The sequence below is a fragment of the Schistocerca cancellata genome, chromosome 12, assembly GCF_023864275.1.
Source record: "Schistocerca cancellata isolate TAMUIC-IGC-003103 chromosome 12, iqSchCanc2.1, whole genome shotgun sequence".
NCBI lineage: Eukaryota > Metazoa > Arthropoda > Insecta > Orthoptera > Acrididae > Schistocerca > Schistocerca cancellata.
In genome coordinates, this window is record NC_064637.1 from 60,162,671 (window position 1) to 60,189,939 (window position 27,269).

General features: G+C 38.2%; 1 long non-coding RNA gene across 1 annotated transcript in view; it reads left to right on the top strand.

Annotated features, from left to right (window-relative positions):
* LOC126109888 (uncharacterized) overlaps nucleotides 1-27,269 on the top strand; it is a 127,103-nt gene that overhangs the window by 9,804 nt on the left and 90,030 nt on the right. The window contains exon 2 of the long non-coding RNA XR_007523740.1: nucleotides 5,773-5,963. This is a non-coding gene — a long non-coding RNA (uncharacterized LOC126109888). The remainder of the gene's footprint in view (nucleotides 1-5,772; nucleotides 5,964-27,269) is intronic.

Here is a 27,269-nt window from a genome sequence, read left to right on the forward strand (position 1 = left end):
TGGCGCAGTCAGGCTTACGGAGTGGTTTTGAAGCTGAGTAACCTGAAAAGGGGAATAATGTGTGTTGCATGGAACAGAATCCTAGAATGGTCGCAAGCAACTAGCATTTCGCTGCAGTCTTATGACCAGGGTCTGAGTACCGGGTATGCACTTCATAAATCCTTACGTGAATATATCCAAGAAATGAAGTTCACTTTTTCAGAAGTTGAGGCAAAAGCCAAATCCCTGACTAGCTGTGAAGAATATCAGCTACAAACTCAAAGATGACGCAAGCAAAAACGAAGTACAACCATTTTAGTGGGATCAATTACACTCGATGAAGTTGTAGAAAATCAAACACCTGGATAACGTTTTGAGTTTTAGGTGTTTATTGTGATAAATGACAATGTATTGATTGCATTAGCTAAATGCTTCGAAAAATACCATCATCTGACTAATGGTTTTTGGAATATAACGGGACTTTAAATCCCTTACAGCAGAAGGGATCTTGAAAAGAACTCCTAATATTGTGAATGCTTACCCAGATGATTTCAAAGAGTCGCTAGGTGACGAACTAGTACAGTTCACAGAGCTGCTGAAAACTGATATCTCTGCTGCATTCACAGAAAAAAGAACGAAGCTTTGGAATTACAAATTTATACATTTTTATTGGAAAATTTGTTAGGACCGTTTTTTCCAAATGTAAAAATACCTTGTTCCGAATGTAAAAATAGCCTTTCTCATTTACTTATCTTTAATGATCACCAACCGCAGTGGAAAGTGTTCTTTTTCAACGCTAAAGTGCATTAAAAATGAATTTGGAAATATGATGGGACAGTAATGACTAAATGACCTCAGTATAATGAACATTGAATATGATTTGGTCGGACATTGATCTAACTTGTATAATTTCTAAATTTTCCGAAATTAAATCTAGAAAAGTTTATTTGTAATGATCAAGTTTTATTTTATATCCTAAACTGTACGACCTAAACAAATCAAGGGCCTCTTGTCAGAATTTGCGACGGGTCCTGTGCTTACTTAATCCGGCAGTGCCTGTACCAGCTCTACAAAAAATAGAACAACTCTGTGAAGACCAATGAGATTTGATATTGCTGCAATCCAGTATAAGCTTTGCATAAAATTGAGAAAGTGCCACCATATGTGGATATCACAGATAATATTACTTAAAAGTTTTTGAAAGTCAACCAAACACTTGTGAAACTTTCAAAAAACAAAAACAAACAACTAAAATAGTTTGAAGTCAGTTTTCTTGTCTTTGCCTAAAACATTAAGTGCTAAAAGATTCTATGTAAAACCAGTCCAAAAATTGTGCACAACAAGTAAGATTTGTGAACAGAAATCTGCCATCAGTGATTGAAATGAAAGCGGCAGGGAGGTGACATGTTACAAATCAGTACTAAAATATGAAAGTATTGAGGTTGCAAATAAAACTTCACATGATTTGGCACATTCCAAATCACAGAAAGGCTTCATGTGGCAAAAAGAAGGTAGAAAAAGTGAAGCATGTTTTGGAAAGAAAAGTGTGCCGGGCATTAGATTGCAGTATTGAAGATTCTGACCATAGAGAAGAAAAATTTGATGATGAAATTAAGAAAGCCAAAGATTTTGATGCTATGATATTGTTAATGAATGAAAAGGTGGCTAGTGTAAGAGTACCTGAAAAAATTCAATTTTTAACTTTAGCTCTACCCTCATGGTGAAAAGAAAATGTAATTTCATAATTCAATGTTAGTGATTATGTGGTTCGACAAGCAAGGAAACTGAAAACAGAAATGGGTATTTTTTCAATTCCTAAACAAAAAAGGGGGAAAGTTATTGCTGATGAATTAATGAAGATTGTCTCTGATTTCTGCCAAAATGATGATCATACTCGAATGTTACCAAGAGGAAAAGACAGAGTTGGCATTCAGAAGACTGTGTGTATGCAAAAATCACTTATCCTTTGTAACTTAAAGTGAACTGTACTCATGTTCTAAATGGCAGAATCCAAACATTAACATTGGTCTTTCTAAATGTTGTTTGCTAAGACTGTAGCAGTGTATTTATAAGCTGGTGCTGCTAGCACTCATTCAGTGTGTGTGTGTGTGTGTTTGTTTGTTTGTTTGTTTGTTTGTTTGTTTTATCCACCAAAATGTAAAACTGCTTTTGGATGCGGAACACACTCAAGAAACATACAAAGAACTCATAAAATTTATTGTATGTGACTGAAAACTATGACTGCATGCTTAATCACTGTGATAATTGTCCCAGCAAAGGCGAACTGTCAGAATTACTAAAACAGAAATTAGCTTACAAAGGTGCTGATGATGAAGCTGAATTCAGCCAATGGATAAGCACACATTATCGGGCAGAATTGGTAAAGTGGCCGGCAACTGTTGGTGAATACATAGACTTGTTGGTAACAAAATTACTGTCACTTAAACCACACTCATTTATACCTGTCTGTGAAAATCATTGAATAAATTGAAAGAAAATCTTATCTTACCCCAGATAAAGCAATTGTTACTGAACTTTGCTGAAAACTACAGTTTTGTAATTCAGAATGAAATTCAGAGTTACCACTAGACAAGAAGCAGCTGTACAATCCATCCCATGTGTGTATATGTGGTAAAAGAAGAAAGTTAATTGGTAATAGTGAACTGCTGCGTTATAGGTGATGATATGGAACATGATGTAGGATTTATAAAAGTTGTCCAGAAAGAAATGGGTAAGTGGCTGGAAGTGCATTACCCACAACTGAAGAAAGTCCTTTCTTTAACTGATTGATGTGCTGCTCAATATAAGTATAGAAAAAGCTTTAAAAATTTGTGTGAGCATAAAAACAATTTTTTATTGATGCTGAGCATTCCTTTTTTGCTACTAGACTCGGTAAATCTGTGTGTGATGGTGTGGGAGGGACTATAGAATGTATATTGAGAACAACTAGCCTTCAACTAGAAGATGATGCGCAAATAAAAACTGCGTGTGGTGTTTGCGATTTCTGCTAAGCTAATATTGAAAGATTTTTTTTTTCATTTCTTAGCGAAAGATTTCCTACACAAGAACACAGAAGAGATTTTCTACAACCTGCACAATACCTGGTACCAGGAATTTTCACCATTACAAACCACTTTCTTGTGATTCTATAGAGATTAGAAGAGTAACTTCTTCTGAAAAACCTCCCTTGATTTTTTGTGCATTCAGTGAAAATACTCCACTATGGACATGCACTCGCCCTCAACAAAATTCTTTTGTAGCAGCTGTATATGATGACAGGTGGTACTTTCCCTTCATCAGAAATGTCTGTGATAAAGGAGATCATGTTGAACTGCTTTTTCTCAATCCACCTGGATCAACAGTGTTCTTTTGGCCTGAGAAGGAAGACTCTTGTGCCTTTGGGAAATATTTTATATGCTGTTGGTGTACCTAAATCATCATTAGGCAGAATATATTATGTCAATGATAAAGATATGAAGCTAACAGAATATAAATTGTCACAGTGGATTAAAAACAGAGATGCTCGTAAGAAGTTTCATTGATAGTCTCAGGGATCTTCACTGCTGAACATGTACATTTTAAATTAACATTAGTGTGGCTAGAATAATTGTTGTTTAAAGATGCTAATTTGACACTCCAAATAAAGTTAACCCGTGTAATGAAAATGTCTCAAATGAAGTTGTAACTTTTGGCTCTGTACCTTCATGAGACAGCTTTACTACAGGTTGTCAGTGTACACAATTAGATTTGAATGGTCTTCTGAGCAATGATGTGATACATGTAAAATGTCCAGTATCTATCAAAACTCAGGGTGCTGCTTCTTTTTTAAAAATCAGTTTCGATAAAAATAAATCTTGTATCAGCTGTCAAAGTGTTTTATGTATTTAAAAATCATTGCTTGGACCACAACAGCTTAAGTTAATTTGCTACGTTCCCCGAAGTCAAGAATAGTTATTAATTTTTTTCCAATAAAGATACATCCCTTCTGTGACATATTAGGAAATATGACAGTGATGTGTTGGAAATAAGATACTTCCTGTTAGTATTATTTTTGTCTGAAGTAATGAAATCCAAATGACAAGCTTCTGTTCTGGCATTTACATTTCTAAAAAATTTCCTTTTTCTCCCCTCAAACTACATGGCGGAAAAATTTTGCATTTTGCCATGCAGAAAGTAACAAGTAGAAAAACTTTCATGAAAATCTGAAGCAGTGGATGTCAGGTATGGATGATTTTTTTCTTATATCCCCCCCCCCCCCCCCAATCACTACACAATGAAGTGTGATTTCAATATATAGCGGAGATGCTGAGTCACGATAGGCACAATCACAATAAAGAGATTCACACAATCATACCATCCTGGATTTTCCATTGCTTGATTGTTGTGTGATTTCAGATTTATTTGTGTGTCCATTAATAGAAGACCCATTACTAATTTTATTTTATTACATAGTGTACTGTCTTGGGAATTATCTAAGACCAATTTTGAGTGCCCAGCAGGTTGGAGAAATGTGATATAGGCATTTTTCAGTGTGTGTGTACTTTTTCCGGAAATTGGAAAGTCACACACATTAATTTTTTGTATTGTTCTTTGTAACTTTATTGCTTAAATAATTACATGTCTGTTAAGTATGTGCTTCTCTTAACTTACAAAAAAATTCCAAATGAAAAGCTTCATAAACGCCTGAGTTAAGTGCATTTATCAAAAAAACTACCCTTTTGCACTGACACTCTTGCAGAGCCCAGAGAATATCACTGCATTTAAAATTTGATACTAAAGAAAAGTTTGTCAGAGCAAAAAGATTTTGTACAAGTTCTTATGTTATAAGTGTAAGAAAATGTGCAAAGTTTCAGAAAAATCTGAGATTATGGGTGACATGACCTGCGTGATTTGACGTGGAATGACCCCGCACCATTATTTATTGAGGTTTGACTTAGGATTTCCAAGCCTGAAAATTTAATTAAAAATAGTGAACAGTCAAGTAACATGTGCAATTCACAACTACTTCATGAAAATGCATTTTTTTCATTATATTACCTCTCAGATGTAATATAAATTAAATAATCAGACCATTGGTGAAACAAGATTAAAATTAATTGGGGGGGGGGGGGTGTTGAACTGTTTGCTCATCCCTGACCCTCTTGCTAAGTGGCAACACTAAGCATGTGACCACACAGGTGACCTACGGCCGGTACCTTCACACGTATACATAAAGTACGTAATAGATGTGTAAAATCTTTCTTGCGATTTTCTCAGAATAGTCAGAGTAGTGCCCTGTACTACTTCGACATTGTTGTTTTTAATGACCTACTAAAGGTGTAAAAAGTTAGAAGTAAAATTGTAATTCCAATGTTGTGGCCTTCCCTCGTAAGTTTTGTCATCCTTAAATTTAGTTATTCAGTTTTGTAGTGCAGATCTTCATTACTCCTATTGCTGTATTATCCACAATTATTTTATGTTTGTCAATATTTTTGTTAAGTTCTTCCTTCTTCTGTACAGTGTTTTGTCTCTCTTTGTAGTCTGATCGAAGCATTTGTCTGCACATTGATATTTTGACTAATTACTGTAACACAGTGTTGTAACTTTGCTTGAAACAAGTTAGCTCTCTTATTGAACATATTTAGTTCACTAAGGCTCATTTCCATAATCCTTGACCTGAATTTATTAGCCTCTGTTCCAACCATTCTCCTGTGTTACCTTGCCAAGATATTAAAATTTATTGGCTTTCTTAAATTTTCCATATCTTGTCCCCATAAAACTTCCTGGGTAGTACATGGTATAATTTTTTTATAGGTGGTCTCAACTGCTTCTGCCACGATTTGACATCTACAACTCTGAGGCTTCGCCTTCGCTGAGCTGCACGAATCTCATTCTCAGCAGAAGCGGCAGCTGCCGTGATAAGGTGTTGCTCCACTGTGACACGCCTCAGGTACTGTACACACAACCCCATCGGCTGCCCGACACCTGTCAAGTCTGCCACAGTGGTGAGTAGGCTGTTCAATTTGTAACCCGAGTAATCAGTGCACCATCTCAGCTGCCAGCATTTTTATTTATTTATTGTGTCAGAAGCATTCATACATTGGAGAGCTACACAGTAACTTAGTATTATTAAAACAGAAGTATCCAATAAGTTACATACCTTTGTAATGATTTTTATTTATTTATTGTTCAGCTAATTCAGTCTATACAAGATGTAGCCTTTCTAAGTTACTAGATAAATTTTTAAGAAGTGTATCCATGCATCTCTGTCCACTGCTGTCTTCTGCCAATTGAAGCATGCAACTTCCTCGAATTCCTTATCCCAGCGATCAGGTGGTCCCCCCTGGTGATCTTCGTTTATCTCTGGGACTCCACTCTAAAACTGATTTTGTCCATCTTCCATCCTTCGTTTGGTTAGTATGTCCTGCCCACTGCCATTTTAGAGTCTTAACCAGTTCTATAATATCTTTTACTCCTGTTATTGCTCGTATGTCTGGGAGATACTACGGTGACTCGTGTTACATTTTGCAATCGGTGTTTTATTATGTTGAGTTGTTATCAATCTATAAATCCATATTTTCTTTTATAGATCACCATTATAAATTATGTTATTCAGGCAAAGGTCTTGAAGTGTTATTTAAGCAGGGAAGAGCATTAAAATTAAAGAACAAGAATGTAATTTTTGTTGTGACTCATGTTACAAATTTGGGACATCCTATTCCTAATGTGCATTTTAGGTCAAAAGTGTCCTCAAACTATTATGAATATGCATCTGGTTTTTATCATAGGAAATGCATATTATTTTGGCATTAAAATCACAGAGTTACAGATTTCTAAAAAATTTTATGCCTTGTGAAATAATGTAATATTCTGAAAAAGGCGTGTGACTCAATGTTATGTGACTCATGTTACTTGTTACTTGTTGTTGGAAAAACTTTTTTCCTGCAAGCAGAGAAAAGAAAATACATGTGCCAAATAAGATAACCTTAAAATTAACATTTCACACACTATGAAAAATTATAAGACCATCACATCTGGGAAAATGAACTTCAAATTCAGTTAAGTCAGAGAACTGAAAATATGCTCTTGCGTTAACATCAAGTGGATTAATTTTCTTTGTAATTTCATCACATTTAACAGGCCTTTTCCAATAGTGCCCAGCTCACTCCATTGCACTGATTAAGTAAGAATTTCCAAAAACTGCATGTACTTCTCCAGTATTGAATTTACTGTCATATTCTACTTTGTACCAGTCTCCAATCTTCACACTTCGCATATTTTCTTCAATATGATGATCTGCAGCAGCAAAATTCTTTGGAGACGGTAGATATTTTTGTAGTATTCCTTTCTGGCAGTGAAAGCAGTGAATGCTTTTTGTGTTTGGTACTGATGGTGCTGAAGAAAATATTTGATCCACATTAAGTTTCACATAGATTCTGTGAATTTCATCAATACACACATGAAAAACCTGCATAGTTGTGGTACTTGCAGCTACCTGAGTGAAAGCTGATGCATTACCTACTATGAATTTTCCCTTTTTTACTGCATTCCCCACTAGCCATTCTGCAACTGCACCAATTCCATCTACAGCTCCTTTACTGTGGGATGCAGCAAATAAATTCCAATAGATTTCCACATTATGAAATGATTGAAATTGAGGTACATGTTTTTAAATTGTAATCTGACTAGATTGAAACTACGTTCACATTTTCAGGTATAGTTGACAGTACCTTGCTAATGTAAGCTATTGTAGCTCTCGAGCCATAGTTTCATTCAGAGCCGTATGTAACTTACACGGTGATAAACTTGCTTTACTGATCTTGCATCTTATGTTGCCTATATTTTCTGTCTTCCTATTTTTAGCTCTTCTTTCTTCTAACAACAGTCCTTGCTTAGGTTGACTCAACTGTAGAAACTTTTTTTTTTCTGCTTCTTATAACATTTTATGTTTTTTTTTTTTTACTCATCGTAGTTGGCCATCTGTCGCAGCAGAAGTCTTAGATTCTCAGTCACTATATAAAAAAAAAAAAAAAAAAAAAGCTATTTTTTAAATAATTAATCCTGTTTTGTGTTTCCACTGAACATTTATTGTAATCTCAAATTAATCAAAAGCATCTTGACAAATCTGAAATAAGTTGTACGATACTTGTAATAATGAAATAAATCAACAAGCTACATGCTTTGTCCGACATCACACACAGTACTGACCTACACTTCCAACGTGGCTGTTAACTATTTTTACTTTGTTAACAATCCCGATCAATCCTTGGCATTGTTTAAAGTGAATATTTGATTAATTAACAATTAAAATTGATATAAAAAAATTGAAAATAGATATCTCATTATATATTTACTACAGAACAGTTACTACACTGTAATATTAGTACATGTCTGTTATTTCATTCGAGAATACATTCTTGAGTAAGAAATTACAATAATACAATTACAATTTTCACTAATTACTTGAGACTCCCTTCATGGAAAATGTTCCCTTCATTTACAGAGCTGTTCTACACATTAGTGTAATTAAGATTCCATAATTATTTTCTTCGTAATTTTTTCACAAGTACATATTTCCATACAACTGTCAGAAATTGCTGTTTAAGGTTAAAATGTGTGTGTTTAAATAGGTTTTTATTTCCTGACAGATCTGTGTAACAGTCCTCATTTTACAATCAATTGGATAAAGAAACAATTTGTGAAAGATACGTACAACCAAATATGTAAAATTATCATAAATTATTTTGTCTCGGATTCAGCTAGATTAAACAAAATATTAATTAATAGGACAAAGTAAGAACAAGGTAATTCGCTGAATTTGTCTGTAGCTTGTATTACAACATAATTATGAGGTAAATCTACACTCCTGGAAATGGAAAAAAGAACACATTGACACCGGTGTGTCACACCCACCATACTTTCTCCGGACACTGCGAGAGGGCTGTACAAGCAATGATCACACGCACGGCACAGCGGACATACCAGGAACCGCGGAGTTGGCCGTCGAATGGCGCTAGCTGCGCAGCATTTGTGCACCGCCGCCGTCAGTGTCAGCCAGTTTGCCGTGGCATACGGAGCTCCATCGCAGTCTTTAACACTGGTAGCACGCCGCGACAGCGTGGACGTGAACCGTATGTGCAGTTGACGGGCTTTGAGCGAGGGCGTATAGTGGGCATGCGGGAGGCCGGGTGGACGTACCGCCGAATTGCTCAACACGTGGGGCGTGAGGTCTCCACAGTACATCGATGTTGTCGCCAGTGGTCGGCGGAAGGTGCACGTGCCCGTCGACCTGGGACCGGACCGCAGCGACGCACGGATGCACGCCAAGACCGTAGGATCCTACGCAGTGCCGTAGGGGACCGCACCGCCACTTCCCAGCAAATTAGGGACACTGTTGCTCCTGGGGTATCGGCGAGGACCATTCGCAACCGTCTCCATGAAGCTGGGCTACGGTTCCGCACACCGTTAGGCCGTCTTCCGCTCACGCCCCAACATCGTGCAGCCCGCCTCCAGTGGTGTCGCGACAGGCGTGAATGGAGGGACGAATGGAGACGTGTCGTCTTCAGCGATGAGAGTCGCTTCTGCCTTGGTGCCAATGATGGTCGTATGCGTGTTTGGCGCCGTGCAGGTGAGCGCCACAATCAGGACTGCATACGACCGAGGCACACAGGGCCAACACCCGGCATCATGGTGTGGGGAGCGATTTCCTACACTGGCCGTACACCACTGGTGATCGTCGAGGGGACACTGAATGGTGCACGGTACATCCAAACCGTCATCGAACCCATCGTTCTACCATTCCTAGACCGGCAAGGGAACTTGCTGTTCCAACAGGACAATGCACGTCCGCATGTATCCCGTGCCACCCAACGTGCTCTAGAAGGTGTAAGTCAACTACCCTGGCCAGCAAGATCTCCGGATCTGTCCCCCATTGAGCATGTTTGGGACTGGATGAAGCGTCGTCTCACGCGGTCTGCACGTCCAGCACGAACGCTGGTCCAACTGAGGAGCCAGGTGGAAATGGCATGGTAAGCCGTTCCACAGGACTACATCCAGCATCTCTACGATCGTCTCCATGGGAGAATAGCAGCCTGCATTGCTGCGAAAGGTGGATATACACTGTACTAGTGCCGACATTGTGCATGCTCTGTTGCCTGTGTCTATGTGCCTGTGGTTCTGTCAGTGTGATCATGTGATGTATCTGACCCCAGGAATGTGTCAATAAAGTTTCCCCTTCCTGGGACAATGAATTCACGGTGTTCTTATTTCAATTTCCAGGAGTGTATTTCAATCAAAACATTATCTTTTGGAAGCTAGCTGAATTGGTCTTGTTTCTGTATATTTGTCTGTCATTAGATCCTCCAGGTTCTCTAGAGTGCAGTGGAGACACTGGTGTGTATAACTCTCTCAATATTGGCAATGCATTGTGGAATGAGTGTTAGTATCAGAACTACAATACTCAAAATCCATATTAGTTTGTATTTAGCCACTTCCTATGTTTGGGAAATACACCTAGTATTAGACCACAATATAACAAAGTGTTCAGTCTCCTCTTAAGTGCAATGAAGAGCACTGAACTGAAGCACACTGTAGATCTCTGCTCGTCGGAAGTTCTATGTTGCAAAATCTGAAATGTGGCTTATACTCCACTCCTTATTACCATCATATGTATTGTGTAATTGATTGTTTTGAATAGAATAGTTCAATTCAGCAAAATTCGAAATGTTAATACTTAAAACATTTCTTGTCTTAAATCTTGTATTGTAATTTTAACTTGTTCTTTGATAACATATCACTAAAATCATACTAGTACAAAATTTGTAAGTGCTGCAATTTATATTGATATTTACTGTTATATCCACAGATTAACACCCATGTGTGAACAAAAATTTTTATTTGGTGGAGCAAGGCCACCGCTTAATTTTACAAAAAGTTAAATTTTCTTCGAAAACAAAAAGGTTTCTTCTCCTACCAAAACTTTTTAGCAAACCAAAGAATATGCCACCTTATTGAATTGAAATATTAGGAACTGAACTGAATTTACATTCCTTTGTCGGGTTTTCTCTCGATGCTTTCTGGCAGATACCGAGGAAGTAGGCGGGCGCGGAGTCCAGGGCGATGGCCAATGTAGCGAAGTCGTGTCACCTGGGCGTTCAGACTGTGTCGAAGTATCTTCCGGGCAGCAGTCCACGGTGGGTCGAAAGACGAGTTTCCCTTTCTTCCGGCTATTTAACACGGCGGCTCCAGTCTTCCTTCGCTGATTCCGGAGTGATGATTGGCAGCCGTTGGCGATCCCTGTCTGGTGGATGGTGATATAATAGGGTGACCATCCACGCCGGAAAAAGGCTTGTGCGCGTGTGTAGTTCATGGCTGATTTGGTGGGAACGCCTCTAGCGTCAGATGGCGGATCGCGCTGGCACTAAGTTGCAGGCGTTGCTTAACTCTGCCGCAGTAGCCGACCATTGCATTTGTGTGGCTGTGCGTGCCACGGCATTTACATATAGTATTGAATAACAGATATAATATTATAATATAGTACAAGTAAATTCTTGGAGTATAGTTCCTCAGCAGTTAACATAATTCACCCTACATATATAGAATGAAATGTCCGACAGTGTCCAATCTTTCCATTTTTCATTTGTCAAGACACTTCCAATGCCACTTTCCCACCTTTACAATCATTCAAACATTAATTGATATATTTTTTCAGGGATATTTGTGCAACACAGTAGTTGCTTTTCCCTTCACAGTAAGTGCTAACAATAACGGAATGAGACTGCGGTTACGTATTACTTTGAGTGACAATACACAGTAACTTGAACAAGTAACTAATACATTGCATTAGTTGTGTTTTATAAGTAATAGAAACAGCACCAACTACTATGTGGTTGGGCCTTGTATAAACGTACATGCTCACCACTTGAGTGGGAATAAACAATAAATGAATCATAAATGTCATTCAACAACATCTTTGCCTATGTACTTCCGCCTCGACTGACATCTCTGCCCAAACTCTTTGCCTTTACAAATGTCTGCTTGTGTCTGTGTATGTGCGGATGGATATGTGTGTGTGTGTATGCGAGTGTATACCTGTCCTTTTTTCCCCCTAAGGTAAGTCTTTCCGCTCCCGGGATTGGAATGACTCCTTACCCTCTCCCTTAAAACCCACATCCTTTCGTCTTTCCCTCTCCTTCCCTCTTTCCTGATGAAGCAGCTGTTGGTTGCGAAAGCTAGAATTTTGTGTGTATTTTTGTGTTTGTTTGTGTGTCTATCAACCTGCCAGCGCTTTCGTTTGGTAAGTCACATCTTCTTCGTTTTTAGATATATTTTTCCCACGTGGAATGTTTCCCTCTTATATATTCAGTATCTTCAATAGTATCAGTATCAGAAATACTACTTTGTTTCCCAGGTTCTCCTATAAAATAGGTTTTAGTCGCTTAATAAAGCTGACACGGTAAATTAGAAGGGTCTCAGCAATAGAGACGTATGCATGTGGACAGAGGGAAGGACAGCTTGGTATTCTAATGAGAAGTAAGAAATGAAATAGAAGGTTCGGAGTGTTGGAGTTGAAGAAGAAAAGATGAGAGACCCCAAAGACAAGAAAACCCCCTACCCAGGACCCCCACTGTTCCAGTACTTCACTGTGGTGCCGGAAGGAGAAGAGTGTTAGGCATTCCCTGCAGAACAGACTTGTCACAGATTCACCTTCCCAGTCCCCGAAAATTAACTCCAACACTCCATATTGACTGATCGACGAAGGGTGAACAACTAGGATTCTACAGGACAGAGTAGATGACAAATATAGTGCTGTATTGGTTGACCAAGTAACACATGCTAGATCCTACCAGCTGACTTACAAGCAGGCCCTCTAGTATCTGGGTTTGATCAAACATACCATATATACTCGAATAATCCGCGCACCCCAATTTTGAGGAAGAGAAAAAAAATATTTTTTTGTTTTAATTTGTTTTATTTACAAAAAAATTGTTCCAACGTTATGATGTGTTGAAAAGTATGTATAATAACTACTGCTTTGAAGCAACGCTGCTGTACAGGTTGATACATCGTTAAAACGCAGCCGATTCAGCGGCGTGCAGCTGGCCGGCTGGCCCATTACACGTGTGGGCGGCCGGGGAACATTATCACCACCAGCCGGGACTCTGTGCGTACCTACAATAGCAAGAAAGAAATGTGAATTATCTTGTTTAAGAATTTGTTAATACGGTATGTGCAATAAAATATTTTAGTCAATACTGGTACGTTTCCTCTCTTACCACTATATTCATCACTTTCATCGTCATCACTAACAGGAGAATCATTGTCGTCTTCACCATCTTCCCTTAGTGTCGTCCTCTGTTCCATCCAGTGAATTTGTGATTCCACATTTTTTGAAGGATTTTTTCCACCAGTGGTTGCAGAATGAAGTCCCATGTACTGTTCACTCATTCACAAATCTGGGACAAATCCGGCCGTTTGATTTTTCCACTAGGTGTGAACTTAGGGTTTTCATCAGCCATCCATTGCGTATACGCTGTTTAAGTGCAGCTTTGAATGGCCGATTTATACGCACATCTAGTGGCTGTAGGATGGATGTTAGGCCTCCAGGGAAAATGACCAAGTCAGTTTTCCCTTTTTGTAATTTGTCTCACACCACAAATACAGTCAGCACAAAATTATCTTCTAAAACTGTTAATTTGGGATACATAAATGTTTAGTAGGTCTTTTCATACCTTTTTCATAACCATCAAAGAAAAATACGAGGGTTATTCCAAAAGTAAGGTCCGGTTATTAAAAAAAAAATCAAAACTAAAATGTTTTTTCAAAACAATTGTTTTATTTACATTCCTTACATCTTTATCTATTTTTCTACATAACTTCCATACTTATTTAAACATTTGTCACATCGTTCGACAAGCTTTTGAATGCCCATGTTATAGAAATCGGCCGCCTGTGACGATAACCAGTCCTTAACTGCTTCTTTCACTTCATCATCTGTGTCGAAGCGCTTGCCGCCGAGAAACTCCTTTAAGTAACGGAACAGGTGGAAATCACTTGGCGCCAGATCCGGACTGTAAGGAGGATGGTCCATCTGTTCCCATCCAAATTTCTTGATCAGAGCTTGCGTTTCATTTGCAGTGTGGGGTCTGGCATTGTCATGCAACAACAAGATTCCAGACGACAAAAGACCACGTCGCTTATTCTGGATTGCACGTCGAAGTTTAGTCAGGGTAGCGCAGTAGGCGGCTTTATTAATCGTTGTTCCTCTCTCCATAAAGTCGACTAACAATACTCCACGTCTATCCCAGAACACAGTCGCCATAACCTTACGTGTTGAGATTGTCTGCGTTGCCTTGACCTTGACTGGCGATGACGAGTGACGCCATTGCATTGACTGACGTTTAGACTCTGGAGTGATGTGAGAAACCCATGTCTCATCCCCTGTGACAACATTGTCTAAAAGACTGTCACCTTCCTTATGATATCGCTCCAAAAAATCAAGAGCAAAAGCCATTCTTTTCATTCGTTGGGGCTCAGTAAGCAGCCTGGGAACCCAACGGGCACACAATTTGTGAAACTTCAAATGTTCAGACACAATTCTGTACAAAGTTGTTCTACTCACATTCGGAAAATGCATGTCTACGTCTGTAATAGTGAATCGGCGATCTTCACGAATTTTTTTGTCAACCGCATTGACCAAATCGTCTGAAATCACTGATGGTCGGCCACACCGTGGTTCATCGTGCACATTATCTCGTCCTTCATTAAAAGCTCGCACCCACTTGCGCACTTTACTGTCGCTCATTATGTTAGGACCGTACACTTCAGTAATCTGCCGATGGATTTCCGCCGCTGAATTGTTTCTTGCAGACAAAAACCGTATCACTGCCCTTACTTCACAATCGGCGGGCTGATCAATTGTCTTAAACATTGTAAAGTGACACTGTGAACTACACTCAGCAACAGTAACAAAGCGAATGGCGGCGTTTGACGCGCAAGGCTTGCCGGGAGTCGGCGCGCATGCGTGTTTTGTCATTGGCGCCAAATTTCAATAGTTACGGCGAATCGGACCTTACTTTTGGAATAACCCTCGTATTATTTCATAATAGTGGCTCTGTATATGTCGCGGGTAATTAATTGTGGAGCTGTTATGTAAAATAAGATCAGATTTTTGCAAGGTCTTGCACAGGTTCCAATCATTGCTTGAGATACATATAAATTTATACCCCCCCCCCCCCCTGTCTCTCTCTCTCTCTCTCTCTCTCTCTCTCTCTCTCTCTCTCTCTCTCTCTCACAAACAAACAAACCAATCACTGTCAATATGCCAAAGGACTGAAAATGAAAGAATGGATAAGATAGTGTTTCAGAAACATACTAAACCATTATGTTAACTTCCTGAACACACCTTTCCTGCCATGGAATTCTGCCAACAGTATTGAAATACCATGTCAGATGTTGTCTCACTTCTCTTGCATTGGCTGCGCTATCATTTGCACCTTGAGCGGCAATGCCAGGGATACATGGTAATTCATCTATGTTTGGAGGGATATATCCTTGAGAATTTCAGGCAAGTACAAAATTATGTAGCAAGCAACACACTTATGTAATCAGCTCTACTTTGGAAACAGATAGTGGAATAGCCTGCAGCAAAATTCTGAATTTGTTTGACATTATGCCAGAGGCATTTTCCACAACTCTACGTGCTCTACAAATTCTGTAGTTAAAAATTCTTTTTTCAGGTGTCATGTCACATTCAGGATATGGTTTCATTAAATTTTCCTTTAACGCAAAAGCATCATCTGCCACAAACATGTAGGGAACACAGATGTCACTACCTGGAAGTGGACACTTTGGTGGCAAATTTAATAAACCATCCATGAGTTTCATGAACAAGGCACTCTCTCTGAATATTGCACCATCATTCATTCTCCCATTTCTGCCAATGTCCACAAACAAAAAATTTATAATTAGCATCTACTAGAGCTAAAAGAACTATGCTGTCATGACCTTTGTAGTTTCTGAATGATGAACCATCAGAGTGCAGAGGCCTAAACTTGACATGTTTCACATCAAGTGCTCCAATGCAATGCGGGAATTGCCAGAGGCTGTGGAACCCATCTTCTATTAGTTTCCACTTGGCAGGATCACGTGGACACTGCAAATTACATTTTACTTCACAGTCGTGCCGTACCAAGTAGAAAATCGTAGCAAATACTTATAGCATTCATCTTGAGCTAACACGCCTAACACGCTTGCTATGGCCGTCAAAGTCTCTGGTATCATTCGGGAGAGCGTGTTGTTCGCTGTTCGTGTAGAATAGGCCAAATCTTTGTAAGTGTTTCTGGTCGCTAGGAAACGGAGTGTGACAGCAAGCCTAGAGACGCATATTAAATGTGTCTCAGATTGATCATAAAATTACAATGGATTATAAATAAAAATTAACTTTCTCTTTTGAACAAATAATAATGCACTTATCTTTCCCAGGCCGTAATTGCCTTACACATCACCGTGTTTCTTCTGAATCAGAGGCGAAACCGTACAAAAGTAGTTCTTCAAATACCAATACATCCATTCGTATAAAATTTGCTAACGATGTACGATCTTCTATCCTATAAAATAACGTCATATATAACAGTAGTTATTGGTATATTTATAAAGTCAAACAGTAATGAAATGGTGATACTTTTCAAACAAAAGTAGGTGTTACGCGAACTAACCTCAGCTCTTCATGAAGCATGGAGAGTACACCTTCTCCAGCGTTTCTCCTCTTAATCCAGTTTTTTGTCCATTCTTTATTTCTTCTTCTCTCATTAGCATGCATTTCTGCATCGTTTAGCACCAAAGCAGCTAATAACACCAGTTTGCTCTGAACATCATCTGTACCTGAAGAAGCAGCCGATCCTAACACAACTGGCTGCCGATCTTGCACTGTGGGAGAGCTTCAGCATGGAAGATAGCCGGCTCCTTTCCCTGCAAGCCGGCAGGCGTGCATGCCATCTCTCAAACTTGCGGTGAACCTTGCTCCGTGTGAGACAGGCTTAAGGTACTGCACAATATTTGTTATTGATAGCACTTGTATGTCTATGCTTATTTTTATTTTACTTATTTATTCATTCATTCATCAAAGGATCATCTAACAGTTATCTGGTATTTGTCACCATAATACAATGGAAATACGTAGTTTGTAAATATACATAGATATGTATATATAAGTATGCTTTTAGGATAGGACAGGTGGTTGGTTGTGGCCTTGACAGAACCTTGATTTAGGGTAATGAGGGGTAACATAAATCAGGATGGCCAAATATGGCATGCTCCAACCTATAAAATATGAAGTTACTATTTTAACAGTTGGATTGGCTTATCTGTTTAGTCCCTATTGTACAATGTTCTTTGATTTAAGTACTGTCTGCTCCAGATAACTTATAATACAAATGTGGTTTTACTGTTGACTTGTGGACACGGAACAGCACTTAGTGATAACTTAGGATCACAAATTTGCTGCTTTACACCATACTCTCACTTTAGTCTGCTTGGAAAACTGGCTCCACACTGGTAAACATACTTCTGTTCCCACCTCTGACCTGAGTCTTCATCCCCCATCATGCACTTCAGATATTGGCACAGGATTACAGTATTTTAAGGTGTCAAGATGATGTAGTTATCCCATATCACTATTAACCACTTCCATTAATCTTGTATCAGTGATTCCCAACCTTTGTGAAACCATTGTTTCTGCATGGAGTCAGATATTAGCTACTACCCCTGCACACCAATTTTGTTGCTACTACTTTCTGATAACCTCTTTTTTTATAGAACGATGTTGGTGTTCTCAGAACAACATGTTAAAATTGGTGCATTGTATTCCTGTTTGTAAACCACTTGATTTTTGGACTCCTTGCGTTTGAAATACCAGTAACTAGAAAACATCACTTTGCTACTGTTTTGTGTGAGAACTGAATAATAATAACAATAATAATAATAATAATAATAATTTGTGTGGCATAATGGCAAAGTGCCTTTCTTTTGATGTGATGCCATTTCGGCAACTTGCATATTCCTAATATAATCCTGTTATCCAGATGGGACATGTCATTTTTGGCAGCTCCTCACATCACTGAGAGGGGAATATGAAATATGCTGGTAGTACAGGTAGCATTGGGATTATTCGAAACTTCACGAGTCAACACTACAGCTTTCTTTATCTACACTTCCCTTTTTGCATATGTCGTTAGACTTTTACCTAATTTCCATTAAATGTTTGAGAGTCCATTTACTGTTGGTAAAGTTGCTGTTCAGCTCCATGAGGATATGCACATAAATCATAAAAATGATCTTACTAAACAACTGATTTCTGATTCAATTAGCTGAAATATTACCTTTAAATTTGAAGCTTCGTTTTCATGTTAAGCGCAGTAAGTGGACAAAGGAGCTTATAACACTTCTCGCATTTGTTTCTAGTTACCCTTAAAACAGACTTCTCAAAGCAGTTCAACAAAGCATTGTAAACAGATGCCTAAATTAAATCTTAGAAGAACTATACAAATATCTACAGCAGTCCATTTCAGTAGAATTTATGTCATTAGTAGATTTCCCAGGATTATTTATTTTTAACTGGTCATTCCATTGCTGAAAAAAGGCTGACATTTGCTTTTCAGAGCCAATTAAATTTTCTCTCTTAAGCCTTTCATAAAATTTCAGGTTTGAGATAAATAGAAGTCTCACAGCAGAGAAAAAAGTTTATTTTATCAATATTTCATATGGTAGTGGAATGATATAAGTAAATGACACACATGAAGTAATGGAATGACAATTTTATAATTCAATGACTAGCATAGGCTATTTATTTACTGTATGTTGCACATCAAATAAAGATATTGTTGGCCAAGATGTTAGTAAAACTTAAAGGGAACTTGGGAGAAAGGAATAAAGTAAATAATTTTAAATACCATTTATTTTCTGTACATCATGAAAATCACAAACTTACACAATTTCACTTTCACTCGAGTTCTGCATTTGTATCTGTAGATCGTTGTTTTGCTTCCGTTGTTACATTAACAAGGTCTCTTATTAACTGCATTCTGATTTCATTGCTCTTGATTTCTTTTGCAAGGTTACCAATGAATATCATGCAGCTATCCATAGTTAACTCTGCCGAAGGTTGTTGGCGGTCTTGGGTGACACATATTTTATCAGCTATTACTTAAACAGCACGCATGTACACATCACCAGGCCTCTTCCTTCTTCTATCCCTGCTTTGAGTGGCATGGGTAGGTGGCATCGTTTCACAATGCAGACATCGTTCAGCACATCCACATCAAGACTATAACATTCTTACACGTATTGATGTTTAGATGGCTGCATATCCACACTTTGGGAAGATTAGAGACTGCATGTCTGTAAATTGCAGAACATTCTGAAATTAATTGCAATACTGTAACTGAATGAAATGCATAACATCACAATGAACAGTTGAGCACACTGAAGTTTTGTAAATAATGTAAGAAATAGTTACTACATAAGGGGTAACTTCTGTTTAAGTCACATTTTGTTATTATAGATGTGGGGGAGGGGGGGGGGGGTTTGCCCCAATTTCAGGGAAACTGAGGCAACTTTTTCCCACTGACAAATTTGATCAAAGTAGCTCCACAATATTTTCATTGCTGTCTTTTACACCTGAAGCAACTTGGGATGAATCTTAACACATTGAAAGGAATACTGCTTAAGAGATCAGTGTTGTTACAGTGGGTATGAATGCAAACAAAAGCCAAGAGCACACCAATATGAAAATTACAATGCACACAAAATCTGAAAGATTTCCAGTAATCCATAACAAATGGAACATTTGCTAAAAATGTCACAAAATGCTTCTGAACCAGTGAAAGGTACTAGTAAACAACCTGATAGAAGGAAGAAACCAGGCAGTGCTTGATTATTCTAGTGATGAAGACCTATCATAAGAACAAATTGCAGATGAGAAAGTTCAGATGAAGACTGGGAATCACACAGAAGAAATAAAACCACAGAGAAAACAGATACCTATCCACAAACAAATAAATCCACACTAGGGCTACTTTGCTCCAGTTTTCAATAGGTTAAAAAATTTAAAAGTTTTTTCTCTCAGGGATTACTATGGTTCTTAAATAGATTCCAACAGAATAACCTCATTTTCGAAAGTAATTTTACAAAACTACTACCCACTACATGATTTTGCATGAATAACTACGGCAGTGGAGCACAGTATTCTAATTGTACATGCAATGTGTCTAACACCCATGAAATTCAGTTTTTGTCTTAAGTAAATAGGTAACTTACGTCTTCACTTTCATTGTCCTCAGTCATGGCATGTTGAGTCAGGCCTATGGATGTGCTTTTTCTTGGCAAGCAATGATCTGCCAAAAACAGTAACTTATACCATAAAGATGGTTTGTATATCTGCAAAATTGTAAGTTCATATTAACATAGTAAAATGTACGTGGGAAAGGTACATTGTAATCCATTAACACTCAAGATTATGTGCTTTAAAAAATCGGGTGAATATTCAGTGTCATATTTTTAGGAAATAGTCTTAAATGTGTCCGATTTTTGCAAGTAGCAGGTTTCTACATTCAACACAAAATTCATAGTTTTGTACTTACGTCGTTCATCCTAGCGCCACTGCTTTTCGATGATTTTACTTTGGCATACTCCACTTTAAACTGAGTACGTAAATTGTGCATTTTGCTATAGCACTCCTTGCTTGTCATATATGGTCGAACAAGACACACGGCACTTGACTCTTTAGAGTGCTGCTTCTGCACGCAAGTGTTTATTATAATAGTTTGCGCTTTTCACGACGTACAGTCACTGTTCTTCCCTATAAGTACATATCAATGCTTCAATCACTTCCTTGGACCACTGCTGTGCCATTAATTAATAATCATAAGAACTTCCATGCACAACAGCAGAAAAGTGACTGTCAACAAAGGCTTCCCACCCAAGCTTTCCGCGTCCGACGTCACAAACGAAACGTCTCATGATTGGCGAACGCAGGTAGCGCGCAGGGAACCTTACAAGAAAAATAGCACCGGACCTGTCCTGGAAATGTTTAGAAGGTTCCCAGCAAGATAGCCCGCTAACAGACAACGGAACCCGCAAGGTAGCCGTCGCGCGAGCCAGCAAGGAAACTTACAGCAAATCTTGCTCCGTGTGAGACGGGCTTAAGTTGTATGTCCGTGGAAGATGTCCAGGACCAACATGTTGCGTAAATTCAGTAACGCACGAAGATGACGTTGCCCAACATGTCACCCAGTCAATTATAAGTTCATTGTCAATCCACCCTTTCAGATTCGCTCTCACTAATACCGCTATGCCTTTTACTGATATTTTCGGAATAGTTTTCCTTTTATATATCACGTAAGGTGATAGCTTTCGTCCATCGCCAGCTACACACATCATCACTGTACATCTTTGTTTCTCACTGCGGTCAGTTCGTATCATGATGCTGGATTTTCCTTTCCTGTTCCCTGTGTTGTCGAGCGGCATCTCAAAATAAGACTGGCATTATCAATTTGCGATAATATATGGGACTGTTTACGGCGCAGATTTGTCACATAACAAAGAAAATTTACTATTTTTTTCCTCGTAATCGCCTGGAAGCTGCTGACCCAGATAGCTCAGTAAGCCGGTTTCAAACTTGTTTCCAGATGTAAAGTTCAAGTATATAAGCTTGATCAAATCTGGAATATTCAGGCCTGTTAGTTGGATTCAAGCTTGAAACAAACATCAAAGTTGACAGAGTTCAAGCTATATTTCAAGCTTGACTTACCAAGTTTGGCTCCAGCTGTGTCTACACACATGGAATACAGCCTGGTATTTACAGCTTATTTTAAGCTATATAATTATTAATCTGAATTTATTGAGCCTAATTAATTAAATAAATATCAGAATGGAAATGGTGTGAAAAAAATTATCAAGACATGTATGTTTAAAAAATTTTATTTTCAAAGTGTTTAAAATTGTTTTATTTTAAAATTTAATTATTCTGAAGCCCCTCCGGCCCCAGCACACAGACCAGAGCAGGATCAAATATTGCTGACATCTGCCGGTATAATGATCCTGTAACAGGTAAAAGAAAATGTTAGCCATACCTAAACATAAAAAATGTAAAAAGTTGAAACTGATCAACCTAAATATAATTTATGCCCCAGATTAGCAAAATAACTTCAAACTCACTGATGTAGTAAGAATCATTAACTAGTATAAACGTCACTGAGTAAGCAGCTGCTTCTGGTGACTTCATTCCAAAGAGTTTTAAAGTAATTTGAAATACCTTTTTGTTCAAAATTTTTAAAGTAAAGATGACATATGGGTAATTTTGCGATGACTTCATGAAGATGACTTCATGAAGAAGCCACACATCACTATTTATAATAGTTTCAGGGCCATTTAATCTGAACTTGAATTATAAAGAAACAATTACTAGAAGTCATATACACCTCATACTGCAAGCTTATAAGGAAACTACCGTTTAGAAAAATGTAGACGTTTTATTCTACCCACAATTATTTTTTGGCGAGTGAAACGGAATCAAAATGAAATAAAAGATGAAATCGAAATGAATTTCAGAAATTACCAGTTCAGTGGGACTGAAATGTAAAAGAACAAAAAAAGGCGACATTTTAAAAAGGTAAAATAACATTAAGTTTTAATTTATTGGTGCCACTTACTAGAGAGCTAGTTTAAAATGACCTCTTTTTGCTGAACATCTTGTAATATGTATTCTTAGCTGGTAATCCATTTCACTTTCACCCAGGCTCAATTTTTCTACATAAAAGAATATGATATTTCTTTACATTACGTAATAATATTTAACATTTCTAATATTGACGTACCACCAGAGAAAAATGCACCAACGTACTTGTAATACACTATATATCCTCTTCAGCCCCGGTGTAGCAGTAAGGCAGGAGACGCCACACACTTACCAAACTATTTTCCAGTATAAAACAAACTTCACAACAGTCATTAATCATTAACGTGCGTCACAAAGGTAAAATGGCCGTAAACCTAGCAGTCAGTGCAAGGCTTATAAACACTTGTGGCGCTTCCCGTGGACGTCTATGGAAGCTATGCTGCGTGCGCATCTGCTGTACAGCCTTCCAGGGAAATTACAGTTTATTTCAAGCTTGGGAAAATTATTTTAATTCAAGCTAAATTTTTACAGCTTGATGTAAACTGTGTAACAGGTTGATTTTTCAATCTCAAATTTTCAACTGAACCTAAACTCAGTATCCACCTTGAAATAAGCTTGAGTGCTAGCTGGGGAGCGATAGTAGTTTTCCTCCGGAATCCTAAACCATTTCGGTTGAAAAAGCTTGATAGCCAGTCCTGGCTAGCTTCGAAACTGGTAATGCCGAGTTCTTTGGCTAAAGACAATGCTTTAAGTTGGCACATTTCACTCGTCACCGAGCATCCGTATTGTCGCTTCTTATCTACATATTCGCATAGCCTCTTCTCGAGGTCCGGATGCTTCGCTTTTTGGCCACGAAATGCCCGGCGATTACTATTAGTTTCTTGAAGCTGTGTTTTATTTTTTCGCCAGTCGCGAATACAACTCTCACTCACGTGCTTTCTTCTTGCTGCATGGTTTCCAATATTCTCGGCTTCTTCAATAATTTTCACTTTTTCTTTAGCAGTGTACGAGCGATAACGAGAACTTGTAGCCATAATTAACAAGTTTGAAGACGTCAATACTACACTCCTAACGTGCTATTGATGCGTCACAGACTGAGGCAGCAAAAATGCAATACTATAATGGGATGTATTGTTGGAGGCGGAGCAGTACCAACAATGTTTACAATAATCTGCGCACCCCAGTTTTGCGTTCCAAAATTCGCGAAAAAACATGCGCGGATTGTTAGAGTATATACAGTAATCAGTTACATAAACTATTGAAACCTGTGACATATCTGAGACATATACATGAAAATTACTAAAGCGAGGTACAGAATTACTGTGTTCCTCTGATATCTGTTGCACTGATATCTCAAACATAAATTATTATATAAACATAACAATATAGAAATAAGGTAACCAATGCATCGAATTACAGCATATCTCGTCAAAAAATAAACAGTCAACTCGCTCACAAGCCAGTCTAGAAACACATTGCATTTAAATTGGAAACTGAAATAATATTTTTGTATTTGCCTCAGCTAATATTTTTAACAAGCACGGGTTGTTTGTTATAATTTGCAACTGTCCACACGTGTGAGAATTGTTCTTACCGCCGTTAACAACTAATTGAAGTCATAATCGTGGCTCTGGATCTTGGCGAGTAACTGAAAATAAAAATCTTAAAAATTATGTTTTCTTCCACTGCAATAGGTGGCTGTGAAAAAAGTATTTATGTTTTGAGCAGGTGATGTCTTTGCTTCCACTACATTCGTGAATTAAAAATGCCACGTAGCTGTTGCTGCAGCGGTGCCTGCAACTGTTGAGCTGAAAATTACTCAAAATACTGATTTTAAAGGGAAACAGACATGACACAGGGTTCTCCTTCTACAAATAAGGATGTACAATAACTTTTAAACTATTATGATATTGGATTAATATCACAAATGAGCTTACATTTGTCAGCAATTAACAAATGTGATAGACCTCTACCACATCAGACAAGAGGAAAAAAAGTAGAACTACTAACTGCTGTTCTTCTTCACATTAAACTTACATATATTATATTGTGCATAATTAGTAATCTTTGCAATCAAATATTGAAATTAACATTTTACATAATGATGATAATAAGTGTGCCTCCTATGTGGCCAGTATTGCACTCAATATATTTTGCATCGAGATAAAAGCTCTCGTCCATATTAAATCTTTTTAATGTTTGCTTTTAAGTTCTTTCAATATTTTCACTGGGAACGGCACAGCGTATCTGTATCAGGTAGGTTCCTGACAGTGGGCACACAGAAGTTGTTCCTTACAAGTGCTTTGCCCAGATTTGGGTGAGCGTGAATTCCACCATAACTGTTTCTGCTGTACGCTCCTGTATCCACTGCTATGAATTTATAACGCGCATCCACACGTGCTAGCAACACCACAGAAAAAGTGTGCTTGTGATTGTGGAAGAGGGATCACTATTTGGAGGTGCAACTATGTGCACATGCTTTCCATCAATTGCACCAGTGCAAAAGGGGGAAATACTGTAATTTCCAAAATTTGTCAGCAATTGTTAGCCACTCCTCTCTCGTAGGAGGAGGCATCACAACATTAGGCATGGTATCAGTAACTGCCTGGCACACCCCGTAGACAATCCTGTGCATTGTAGAGAGCCCTAGCCAAAAGCTGAAGGCTATTGTCTGTAAAGAATCTCCTAGAAGGAGAAAAAGGGGAATTAACAAAAATATTAAATGACGTCTGAAAAGACTAATACAGTCTCTCCTCCATTCGTTAATTTTAGGCCTGTCCGACAGAGTTTGGCAACTTTGTAAGCCAAGGAAAGAAAGGTTGTGCAACGTGTGTAATAGTGTCTCTTTCACAAAACAAGGATTGTTACTTTGCCTGTTATTGTTCTTATACTGACTATATTACGTGCCATGTAAAATACATTCATATATGGCCAGCAGCAATAAGTTAGTGTAAAAGTCACTCATAAGTTCTGAATTATTTTGAAAATAAAATGCACAAATTGTAAATGGTAGACTTAAATTTTAGGGCTATGAATAAACTGTGGCGGCTGCACGAAAGTAAACAGATACAAGCAAAGAGTTTACTAATGCATAATTTGGCAAACTTCTTTATGTTAATGTAAATTATGGAAATTGTCACTGAATTGGCTGTCAGATATTTTTTTAAGGCAAGCATAATTCAAATATAATCAGTAATCAGATATGTTGTGGGTACCTGAGGTGTGGGCAAAAATGTACTTCCAAGTGTTCATAATACAGAAAGAACCAGATTAGTTAATTTGGGGAGTAACAATTGTCTGTACTGTTCAAGGACCTTGTATATTCACTAATGAAAATATATTGAGCCAAGGGATATTAATTTTTTGAAGGTAGCTTTCTGCGACCAACACTGAAGTCGAACTCAATAGCCCACCAGCTCATACAGGTGGAAGTAAGTTTCTTGAAAATACCCCATATCATAGGAGCTGATACATACAAAAATTGCTGATTTACATAATTATGGCATGTTAAACACCATAGATAGCTGCTCGAGACTGACTCTAGTTAGGGCCTGAAACTAACAACTGACAAATCGATAATGTTTATAGATCAGTTTTTTAAAAGCACACAACATTAAAATTGACACAGAAAGCCCACAATGGAATTGGTAGTGCTGAAACGTCAGTCACCTCACGGTAACCATCAGTTCTTCTCATGCAAAGATTGACACTTCGTGTCTGCTTTCGTAATCCTTTCGCTTATCAGACACAATTAATTACAAAGCCGCTTTCGTGATATTCAATGGTATTTCTAAAATGTAGTTTTTATTATTATTTTTCTTCTTCCAGTTCTCGGTATAGTGTGTGAAATTCATCTTTATTCTTCTTCCTCCTCTTCCTTAGCGTTTCTCAACATGCCTGATCAGGGTGAAGGACTGAGATCTTGAGGTCTTCATGCTGGGTGTCAAGCCATCGCTGCCTTGGCCGCCCTGCTTGCAGTTTCTGTTTTACATTTAGGTTGAAACTAATGTTTGCCACTGTTGTCTTATTTGCTTTAAGGACATGCCCGTACCACCGTAGGCGGCTTTCTCTCATTTTGTCTGCTCTTGGTGCAATATCATATACCCGTAGCCTGTGAACTTCATTATTTGTGACATGGTCATGCAACATTAATCCCGATGTCCACCTATTCATCTTAATCCACTTACCAGTTTCTGCTCTCTCTCTCTCTCTCTCTCTCTCTCTCTCTCTCTCTCTCTCTCTCTCCTGCTCATCTAAAGCAATTACAATTGTAACTAGTTCTTCAACATTAAATTTAATGTCGGGCATTTTTTTTAACAAAATCCACTGCTGCGAGTTTCCAACCATGCACCAAATTGCGCTTGAATTTTTGTCATATCTTGACGTTCCATCCAGTTGGAATATACGTGGATTTTTTACAGTATGTGGCATCACTAACGTGATGTGACACAGTGAGCACTCCAGAGGAAAAATTCACTAGTATTCACTACAAGTCGCTTGTAGCTACGAACGAGTGGCTAATTTCCAAGAATGATTGCCTATCGAAGTCGCGGGGTCCAAAAGATACATATCAAACGTGCGATCGTAAATCGATCACGGACTCTGGTGGCGGGCGTTATGAGTATGTTTACGGTGGTCA